The sequence below is a fragment of the Necator americanus genome, chromosome X (assembly GCF_031761385.1).
Source record: "Necator americanus strain Aroian chromosome X, whole genome shotgun sequence".
NCBI lineage: Eukaryota > Metazoa > Nematoda > Chromadorea > Rhabditida > Ancylostomatidae > Necator > Necator americanus.
This window is the reverse complement of record NC_087376.1, coordinates 12574451-12586690: the sequence shown is the minus strand read 5'-3', so window position 1 is coordinate 12586690 and position 12240 is coordinate 12574451.

The following is a 12240-nucleotide window of genomic DNA, read 5'->3' as shown; positions in this document are numbered from 1 at the left end:
AGACTTTCGATTGGAAGTTCTGAAAAAAAAAAAAAGATTTTCAATGTGATGATCCTTTGAGTATTGTTCAATTGCTTGTTGGTCGCTTTCTCACTGGAGGCGCAATTTGAATATGAATTACCTATTCTTCTCCTTCTTCTTCGTCCCCTCTTTCGTTGTAACTCCTAAAAAGATGCTGGTCGGACGTCGAGAAGTGTGCTGGGTGTTTTCTGATGCAAGTTAGCGACTTTGCATTGATGCGTGGACGATGACTCCCAAGTTGGAGTGTGGTTTTGGGATCTGCAGGATCTTATTAAGTCATACAATAAAGCAAATATGATAGTCATAGTAAGTGACCAAGTAGGCAGATCATATTTTCACGAAGAATTGGGGAATCCTCCTCTAGCCAATATTTTCTTGGATTTCACATGCAATAGGAATGGAAATGTGCCAAACGCACATTTTTGTGTGATACTACAATCGTTTGAATGCCTATTTTTTAGCGCCGGCATTTAACCATTCATACAGCGTGCAAGGTGGTACCGCCGCTTCAACTGCGTCAAAGGAGTGTACAGCACAAGGAAGTGTATCTGTTTTCTTTAGGGATCTTTTTGACGTTCGTCTTTAAAACTAAGTGAATAAGACACTATATTTCTTCATTATTGGTTTTGTTTTGCAGGTATTTACTAGATGAATCAATAGATCAAGCATTACAGTTGGGTCAAAATGACCTGAAGCCTGTTGCAGTTGCATGGCGGTGCCGCTCGAGATGGCATCCTCGCTTACTCCAATCAGACTTAAAAGATGAGTCAGCCCACAGTGCACTTTGAGTGCAACCGCTCGAACAAGTGCATCAGGCTTCAGGTGGTTCGACTGTAGTAATCGGATCCAAAATTTCTAAGATACCCTGCCATCAGACGTCTTGGCCGCGTTTTCCGTCAGTTGTTGTGCATCGGCAGTTTTGGAGAAGATTTCACCGACTGCTGCATATCAAGTAACTCATTTCCTAAATCGATTATTAGTTACTTTAGCGAGGATTTTGCGGCAATGTGAGGTAAACTGGATCAGTCAGGTGTGTACACAACAGTACGTTGATTGTTTTTTTTTCCTCAAGGGTACGGGTTTGGGTGCCAAAAAGCAGTCGTAGATCGCGTGCATCCAAATTAAAGTTGCTGCCAAAATAGACCAGACGTGTTGTTTGTATGAAACGTCGTGAAGAAAATCGCAGTAGACGGAAGTATTCATGAAATCCAGGAAAAATCTGCTCGACATTACTTTTCGAAGTCCTTTATTGACATTACACAGCCATACTAATTGGCACATCAGTTAGCAAACGTAGCCGTTATGCTTAATGTTGCTCAGTGTGTTACCTTTCCGATCAAACCTATTGTAGAAAACGTCACTACGATACTGTGTGCAAAGGGAATTCCTGCGACGGTGCATAATCACGGTGCTGGTTCTCCGCTACCGTAAGAAATGTGAATTTTTGCTAGTAGTCCGACGTATCAGAAGAATTAGTTTTTTGGCTACATGAAAGTACTACATCACACAGAGCAAGAAAGCAAAAGACAGCATTTTCGACTAAACCTTGTCTTAGAGGAAGGTATACATAGGACTGAAACTGAGCTCCTCGGGGAACTTAATATCTTTAAAGGCAGCATAACACGAATCTGACTTGATGAGAAAATCCACGGCAAAAGCTAGAGAGGGAGTTGTAGATTGCGGGATAGGGAGTAGTTCCGCTCACACCTCCCTAATCGCCCTGAAAAACGACAAGGGAACTGCTTTAGTTCTTACGTTAGAACGCTCCTATATGTATACGTTCTGGTCTCCTTAGCAACTTTTTTGTAGCTTTCACTTGAACAGACAGTCGAGTTAAACTCAGTAGCTTTCGACCGCTGCACAACTGGATGCGGCTCGTGTACTCAGTGGAGAGTTGCAACTGAAGTCGTCGTGAAAAACGGAGTCATGAAAGATTCCGTTTTCAGAGCGAATGTTTACTGTTAGCAATGATATAATAATTGCATGGAATATAGATATATGTTCGTCCATGTTCCAGTGAATTCCTCTACTTTTGCGCTTACTATGTAGTGGCGCAACTGTTGCGGAAGAAGTACACATACACAATACGATGAAATGTACTTTTTTGTTTCACTCTTCTTAGATGGATATTAAAGGCTGAGACTTCCATTGAAGCCAAGGATTTCTTCACTAATGCCGCGCATATATATACATATATTCTGGCCATCATAACCTGACTGTGTCCCCCTTGTTGCCAGTGGCCACGTGCCACCACTTAGCACGCAGGAGGACTTATAGTTCAAATACGAGTTTCTTTTTTCAACTACAGCTCAACACATCATTTCATCGGCTCGCACAGGCGACACGTGATGACACGTCGCGCGACATGCGGAAAATAGTGCAGCACCAATCACATTGAAATGATCGTGGCTAAGCATGCTTCCGAAAACTCAAAAATCTTTTGAGAATTCCCTATACTCGAGTCAAATGTGATACCCAGCATACCAACCAGCAGACACGTGTCTCAGCTCAACTGAATAACAATGTATTGGACAGGGTTTGTCCACGTTCTCAAGCCTATTTAGGGTCGCGGGACTACGGGAACCGAAAAAATTTGTTGTAGACCTCATGCAATCAATATGCCTTACAGTTTTCTTTCTGTGGTAACATCACTTTACACCAGGGTCATCAGGTCAGGGCTGACATCTTCATCGGCAATCGCCCTCATCATCGAGATAGTTGCAGTTGGTCCTGATGGTCGAGCCGAGATAAGGATGTCCCTTTCCGATCAATGACACCGTCAGCACTGATCAGCGCTACAATCAAAGTCACTATACCGTGTTGCCCAAGAACGGTGTTCCTGACAAAGATGTTCCTGTGGAATAGCGATACCTATCCGTATCTAGAAAACACTTAGTTAACATTGTTGTGGAGGGGTTAAGTGAGTAGGCGGTTTAAAATCGGGATTCTGTTCGTTACATGTTATTTTTTGTGTGCATATGACAGTGCAGAAACTTGTATTTAATTATTTATGTATTTACTTATGCCAGCTCTTAGGTTAGTCTTTTTTTTACTCCACACATTTTTCTTATAGTACCAAGTTTGGTTTCATATGCAGGATTGCTTCCGATGCTAATTAACTCGTGAAACATTGTCAGAAACACTTTTACACTTGCACATCCTTTTTGGTTACCTATTATTCCTGTTGGATGTTTCAACATACCTTTCCAGGCAAGCGCTTCTATCCGACATCTTGCTAACGGCATAGGTTAATGGCCAATTTGTTTACAAGAAGCTTTATACTGCTAGGTACTCATAATTGTAAACTGTTCCGCTCCACATACGCATGTGGTTTCACTAGCAGCTACCAGTTCCGATCAACGGTTCACTAATCATTGCTTGTTTTTCCTCGCTTCTCATGGCTACTTGATTCTGTATTTATGCTGTCTGACCTGAGATAGGTCAAATTTTTCCAGAAAGTCTCACGATATACAAGTAATGACTGAGTATGGAGTCACTCAAATTTGTGAATAGAGGTGCGTTCGATCGAGTCACATTACATACCATCGTCTATAATCTCAGGTTGCGTTCTCCGGGAAAAAGTAAAATCCGGTGCGCACACCGGTATGTGCGCCGCCGTTTATGCGTAATTTACTTTACATATACTGCACCGCTACAGGCATTCCAGCTGGGAACTGCTTTATGGTTACATATACTGATGTATTTTTACTTATCGTTCTACTTTATTATCCCAGTTTTTGCTAATGCAAGGTTGGGCTGAATATATATATATATATTAATATATATATATATATATATATATATTAGTAACTTACCTCGTCATCTCCAAGGTGAAATAAAACGCGTTGGTATTCCTTGAATAACTCTTGCTATCCAAAAGTTCTCCGTATCTGTCAGGTCCACTACATAGAGTGACGTATAACTACATCGTGCGTGCTTTTCTATGGTCGTTAGTTTTTATAAGCTGAACTACTTATAAGCTGTTATTTCGTAATCGCGTTCTTCGCTGAACCATTTGTCGGAGTACAGCTTGAAGTAAATATCAAATTCTAGTGCGGTCCCGGTAACATATGCGGCTGTGTGATGACTGAATTTTCTCCACTGAGCTTCACTTTTTTCCGGCCAACGCCTGAGATTTATAGCCCTATTTCTCAGGATGACACAACGGGAGCATCCCATGCAAACAGATCTGTGAGTTCTTCTTTTACATTAACTTAGTGTGTATAAATTATAACTTGTTTTTCATGGGTTTTTTGGGCATGAACAATTCTCTACTTATTGCTTTTGTCCATGCAAATATGCATACGTATTGCTACGTTTCTAATCCTGTTGAAATGACAGTCTGAAGTCCATTCCAGTTTCCTTTTCTCTATTTCTTAGGAGATAACATATAGTCGGGATAAAACGACATGAATCATGAGTGTAGTTGCGGTGCATTTGCGTACGCGCTCGAAACGGCGCGGTGGACGCAGCAGTTGGAACCGAGATTGTCGCAAACTGCAGCGATGGGTGGTGTCAGCAAAGGTTTCTTTTCGCTCCTCGCCGCTAGCCCTCCTAGCCTCCATCGAAGCCGAGAGAAGCCGCGTACGAAGTTGCGTACGTGGTTCATATCGTTCTGACCCTACTGTAGTAGTCAGAATTTCGCTTCTCTAGAAACAAAACCGAATCATTTTCGTTCTAGCGTGGCTAAGGAAAAAGAGGTACGACTGTTTAAGTACTGTATCTAATACCGATCCTTTCTTCATGTTTTTGCACTTCTTTTCAAATTTCTACAAAAAATTCCATCACATATCCTGAAGGACAATAACTGAGTTGTTGAATTCGTCATGTCTGCTTTCGAAAAGACACATATGGACTGTTGTAAGCATGAAGTAACTGAAAAGTTATTTCATAACAAAGGAGCAAATCTAATTTAGCCTTGTGCAATTTTGTCCAAGTTATTCAAATTTGAAGGAGTTTTATATGTTTGTCAGTTGAAATTTCCTTCCCTTGTGAAACTGATCTACCCGTTCTTTAATAAATTGAAATTGAAGATAAACTTATGAATTCTTACTCAATGCCGTTGGTGGAGAGCTAGCGATTTATGTGAGCATACCTTCCTGGTTTCGCCATTATAAAATCTGTAGTCGATCTGGAGTCATAATTGCCATTGCTATATACATATATATTAGTTTAGTGTGGCATTTGTTTTATTTTGTTTCTTGAAGTACATTGTCGCAACATTCTCATTGTAAAATTCAAAAGATTCTGAATACTCTATTCGCGAAGAAGAAGAGAATGAAAAAACTGGCCCCGTTCTTCTGAACTCTATTTTCTCACAAATTTTATGTCCACGACTTTTTCTTTGTTTTTCCAACTATATCATTGGAGAAAAGTATCCTCTAACATGGAGGTCATTCAACTAAACCGAGGCGCCAAAACAAAATTATAAACAAAACCAGCTCGGCATTTCATGGTAAATCTTGTGCTTTTTGGATCGCAGATCTGCTGTTTACCCATAGAGGAAGGTCACCTCTATCAGCAGACAACAGTTTATTTTTGGAGATGCTGCTGCTCATATCAGTTAAAGTGAGAGAAGATTGGAATTCTCATTATTTTCCTACAGACATTTAAGATCTAAGGCTAACATAATTGATAGGTTCGCAACTGTACCAAGAGCCATGCATCCTGAAATGGATGTAATATACTGGAAAGGAAAGGAAAGGAAAGGACAAAGTTCTAGACCTCACCCACTTTTATGTTGGATAATCACTACGAATGCCACATTCTATGAAACGTCCACCTCTGTATAAGTGAAATTCTTCCGCTCTTCTATAAATGAAACACCTACTTACTTTGCTCGTTTACAGTCACCTCTTTACTCTAGCGTTTTTAGCAGGAATTGTTTCTTGACTCGGTTCGGAGACTGTGTTCACCAGTTTTCAGGATTCCGATCCCGTGACTTTCACAGTTTGCCTTCATATGGTCTAGACCTGCCATCTTCCCCGTCTTTGTTGGCAGGGCAGATTCATTTTTTTGAGTGGTCATCTGCTGAACTGGCCCATATGTAAGCCAAGCTGAGGGGATGTATGAAGGATCTCTTCTGTTTTTAGCACCTTCTTCCGGTCCATTTCACTTCTTCCGTTTTCACAGTTGCCGCCATAGAAAGTTCTTACATACTCGGTCTGGTGGCGGCGAGATTTCGTCATATGGCGAATGAAACGTCCGGCATCGCGCTCTCAGACGTGATCTCATCTTCTTCTCACATATCTTCATTTCTACTTCCTTCATCCGTAGTCACATCTGGTTCTTTATTTTCGACGAAAAGGTCGTGCTGTATTGAGCTCTAAGCGTTCTGCTTTGATGAACGCTCGGAGCTCAATACAGTATGCGAGCCTCCACATATCTTCGACATTGTTGACGGGTGATAGGTGGATACGCGAGATGAGCTCAGGCTTCTTTCTCCCACAGTCACCACCACTTGACACGAGCAGGTCCGCATCGATCGTGATGGCTCTATTTTTGCTTTGGAGACGCGATTGTAAAGATAAGCGGACGATGCTGCGCTTGTACCTTCATGTTGGTGACAAGTTTTTGATTGTGATATCCTAGATCACAAAGTCAATTTATGTACTAGTGCTGGCGTAGTAGAATGTGACTGAGTGGGATTGTCGCTTTGGAAATTTTCTGCGTGCGATGACGAGGTTGTGCGAATCGCGTAACCAAGATGGCAAGGGTGAGCCCTCGTCATCTTGGTTACGCGTTCCATAGCCGAACAACTATAGTAGGGTCAAAACGACATGAAGCAAGTCGGCAATTGCTTACCGGCCAGGAGCGTGGCGAAACCCTTGCTGTCACTATCCGCCGCTGCATTTTGCGAGGGTCCCACCTTGGTTCCAACTGCTGCGTCCACCGCGCCGTTTCGAGCGCGTACGCAAATGCACCGCAACTACACTCTTGATCCATGTCGTTTTGACCCGATTATATGTTAAATCCTAAGAAATAGAGAAAAGGAAACTAAAATGGACTTCAGAATGTCATTTCAATACGATTAGAAGTAGCAATGCGTATGCATGTTTGCATGAGCAAAAGCAATAAGTAGAGAATTGTTCGCGATCCGACTATGTGTCTCCTCTTCAGTGCAGCGACATTTCTGTTCAGATCTCTTGTAACTATAATCTTGTATTTCGGCGGTCGGCTCAGCAGTCTTTTCATTGAGCAGCTTTCTGACCTCGGTCGATAATTAGACTCGAAGGGCTCCTTAGAAATGAGCAGCGAGAAAAAAAACAAAGTCGTCGTTCATTAGTGACAATGATTACTTTCATCAGATGGTGGTTGTGCAAACGCTCCAAAATTGCGATAACAGAAAACACTGAGGGGAATTTATATCTGCTGGTGTTTGGGCTACCACAGTAGACAGATTTGAAACCATGCCCTATGACCTCCGACTATCTTTTCTCTTCTGTACAGGGATGTCAACCCTATGCCATTGCAGCACGGTTACTAGGTGCTCGTATGAGCTTCTCGACAGCCTCTCGATGTTTATCATTGCATTGTCTGTCTTGACAACGGTGTGTGACTATTGGACACGTCTAATTGGAATCGAGAGTCACCATATCTGTAATCTCGCACATTTTTCACTCTCACTGAGTCTCATAGGTATTTCTGCGTTTGCTCTCTCTGTCCCCCGATTTTCGGGTTCAATTTGCCGGTCCCAGATCGAACTCGGGACTCTTAGCTGGCGCAGTACCTTGGCGCACCACACCACTATGGCTTGTCGACACACTTATGCCGTGGTAACTGGCTAAACAGTAGACGTGGAATGTTGTGATGGGTTGGCGCTACACGTCTTCGGTTTAGGCGTGCACGGAACCACTCCCCACAGCTCTTCTTTATGATTTTTATTGTTATTCATTATTTTTTGTGCAATAGTGCATGAGTAAGACTACGTTCACTTATAAATGTCTCTTCTGTTAATTTTGCCATTTGTTCTGCTCCTAGAGCCCTTCTAAGACCTTATTTATTTTTAGCCTTATTTTTTGGTTCCTGCTCCGTTTTTTCGTGTATTTATCCATGGCTGGCAGAAGATCTTTTTTTAGTGGTTCAGTAGTTCTTTCTAATTCTAGGGCATCCCTTCCAATACTTCAATTTGCAGATATTGGACCTATGCCACTTTTATTTGCATAGTTAGCCTATGCCAACTTTGTGTCAATCGTGGACAATTACTCAAAAAATGCGACAGGAATTGGATTTCAACGAATTGACTTCTTAGATGCATTCTAGAAGGAAAACAAATTTGCTAACATGCAGAGAAAGTATCCAAGGAAATCTATCAAGTCATTATCTACATAGACGCGCCCAGCCGTGGCGTAACCATATCAAAGTTTACATCACTGTATATGTAGAGTGTAAGAGCCAGCCATACAGATGAAGTTTAATTAGGTTAAAAGGCCCTTGAAATGAGGCGTACTGCATGACCTAGTTTAGTTAATGAACTTTGCGGTTAAAAATGAATTTGGCAACGGTGGAAAAGTGATGGGCAGATATCTGTGTGAATTTTGTCAAGATTATCTGTGATGTCGCTTCATGTACTTCTTCCTTCCACGTTTTTTTTGTATGTTATGACATAACATTGGAACTCGGACCATATCCAACGGCTTGGTAGATGTTTATAACTTGGATATGTGCGGATGCGATTCAATCAGTGAAGTTCATAGATTAAGTGACTCTATCAACTGATCTTTCCCGCTCCTCGAAGCAGAGTCACTGAGATAAAAGGAAAAATGATGGAGTTTGGAGGTGTAGACACGTACGTATTTCTCATATAAAGTATAGTATGGAGTAGAGATAGAAGCAAGAAGGAATGAAAGAATGAAAGGTATTAAAGAGCAATCGCAGAGGAGAATTTTCTCGTTTTCTGGAGTTCAAATGGTACTGGAGAAGATGTTCCGTCGTTTTTGTACTTTATATAAGAGAAGTGAAATATTTTTGTGGTTCATATACGTGTAACTAGAGATGATAGTACAACACTAGTAGTAACACATATATGACGTTTACGAAAATTTTTGAATTCAAGTGGATATTGGTTATTTCACGATCAAAATCTGTGAAATGACTAGGAATTCTCCACCTTTCTCGTTTACTCAAAAGCGCATGTCGGCTTTCATTTTACGGATCTTAGTAGAACTCTGTCATTGCTCGGTGTAAGATTGCTATGATTGACTCGCCTATGAAGATTATAAGCTGACAACACCACAGAAAGTAGAATTCTAATACTCGTATCTGTTTCCCTATCTGGTTCAGGTTTCTTCTGAAAGTTACGGAAAAGTTTCACTAGGAGTTGCTTTTTTGCTCATAGGTGCAGTTTGTTTTGCTTTCATCTTCTGCTCTGATTCAGAGGGTTTTGGCAACTTGTGAAGGTCCGTTGTAACTTTTCTCTTGCTATAGGCAAAAAGCAGAAACAAGAGGTTAATAACGGTTTTATCCAAAAACCTTGTAAGCACACTAATAGAAAACATAGACAGAAGTATGCCGAGGTTTCAAGAAACGAGATCGTTTGAACTACTGAGTGAAGCCGATTTCGTACGTGAAAGATCACTGCTTCGTCAAAGAGTAGTGACCGGCCGTTAATTAGGCGATTTTTCTCCATGGATGTAAGACAAACGGAATGATTTTTAAATCTCGATTACGACGGTTGACTGTAATTTGGGGAAAACAGCGTGTATTGTACACGTCATTCTTGGGGTAGATTTGGAAAAGGCAGGCCTGTCATCGTCTTCTATCATAACAAGTATGGGGGAAGATATAGAGCGGGTCCAGAATGATCTGCGATTCTTTTGTTATTTATTTCTAGTGTCAGGTCGCCTCTACTCGACTTTTTGATCCTTGGACCTTCATTCTCAATCTCACATTGAATCGAAGAGTTAGCATTTCGTAAAGTTACAGTGGTCTTCACAAGCTCCGAGACCAGCTTCGAATCAGCAGATAATGAGAGCAACAAAAACCTGTACTTGCGTACAAAGGAGCGTTATCCGTAGTACACTTCTGTGCAACTTCTATGAAGAACCTGTAAGAGACCGTACAACAAATACGAGTATCGGAGTCTTACTTTCTAGGGTATTGTTCGCTTATAATTGTCATAGGCAAGTCACCCACAGCAACCTCGCACGCGAGCAACGACAAGATTGTACAGAGATCCGCGAAATGTCGACAGGAGGGGACATGTACTGCATCACAAAACGATAAGATTGGGGAATTCGTAATCATGTCACAGGCTCTTGATCGTGGAATATCAAATTTTCGCCTGCAAGATAACACAATCTATCGATGTACAGAGAAAGTATTCCTTGTGAATGTAGAAGTTTCAGTGATAACCATGGATAAATTCTCTGTTGTTCATGACTGATTTGTAAACCTAACATATCGAACTATCCTGTGTTCTATGGCCCAATGAAAACGAGTAAAATGAGGCCCGATGTGATGAACCCGACATTAGACCATTAGATTCGACGAATAATAAGCTGTGTCGGAGGACCAACAGATCGCGAATTTTGTGGTTCCTTAATGAAATACAGAGACAAATTTGACTAAGATACCGTCTTATTTGTTGAACGCACACCATTTCCTTTAACGTATACGCAGTGAGAGAACTGATGACAGCTGTGTGATAGCCCTTTCATGTCACCTCACTCTGCACGAATGTCAAAAGCAGTGAGGCGCTAGAAGCTGTATCTGAGATATTATACATGGAAACGATATGGTCTTGGTAGAACTCTCACAATCACATTTGACAAGGAATGCCAGAACTGCAACATTCCCAGGAATCCAGAAAATACAATACAATAAAAAATTGTCTCTCTGTGAAGCCGAATCGCCAGAGGAGTCACCTATCGAAAATGTGAGATGCCTGGCAGACCATGCCTGGGCCGCGACAACCATTCCAGCTATAGAATATCGCCTGCTATATAGGAAGGCGGAGTCAGTGTTGAAATTTTGAAGTTTGTAAATGAAAGTGAACTCAATATCATTCAAAAGAGCCTCTTTTTGTGAGAAGAACTGGCTACTTGAGGTACTGAAAGAATTCACAGAGGCTGCAAAAATTTCTGTTTTGTGAAAACAAACGAAATTTTCTCCAATTTGGTCACTCGAAAACCATGACCAGCTGTCATCCAATGTTAGCGCCTAATTCACTTCTCGTAAAGGAAGAAGAGTTCTAAGCAGGTACCGAATCGCCAGACAGAAGCGTTCATTCTAAGCCGTAGGCTGCTGTTTTCAAAAATTGGACCAAATAACGAAATAGAGTAATGTTGTAAGTATGAGACTGGAAAAACTAGACATTTTCAAAGTTAGAAACTTTCAATATAAATTATTGTTAAGTACAAGTTGTTTGCTGAAAAATTTCCGAGGAGATGTTCCACAGCTTCGAAAGCATGGCGTTTTATTAATCTTCGATGGAGCACTTTCGTGAATTTCTGAAGAGAATGGAAATTTCGAACCAACATATGATGTGGGGTACCAAAATGCTCTAAATAGCCTCCTAATTACGGATGTAATAAACATTTTGTCCAATTAAACATTTTGTCCAATTTCGAGAAATAAGCGGAAATCCTATGAACACCCCTTCCTTCCATGGAGATGTATCCGCGGGATATGCCAATGGGAGGATTGCGGAGGTGTGAAAGTAATTAACGGGGCTTGAGGAAACTTTGCCCGTTTTTAGGCCACGCATTTGTCAAAAGTAAATTCTCGAAGTATATTTGAAATCAGCAGCTCATTTGCTTTCGAATGGTATTTACAAAATTTAATTTTGCCCACTTCCAAGAATTCTGACGGTCGGCGACGGATTTTGGGACACAAGTTAGTAGCGATGTTGTATATCTTTTAACTGGATAGAAGAAACTACTTCTTCTCCTTAATTTCTGATAATATGCTCACAGTCTACTATATTCGTATATCAGAACTGCTGCGTCAATTCGCTTCTCACTTCTCTACGTTCCAAATTCACAGTATCCACTGCTGTGTCGAGGCGCGAACGTCGCGCAGGGCGTTGATCAGAGGGCAATAGGGGGCGGGGTCTGTGTGATCTCAGACGGTCGTGGAGGATGTCTAGCTGATGGAGCGGCAGCTGTGATTACGTGGAGGCGGGCGGCCCTGAAGAGAGGTCAGCAACGGTCAGCCGGTTTTCACGGGTACCTCTTGTCCCGCACCCGAGAGGTGGCTTTTCTGCAGTCCGCGCTTGAC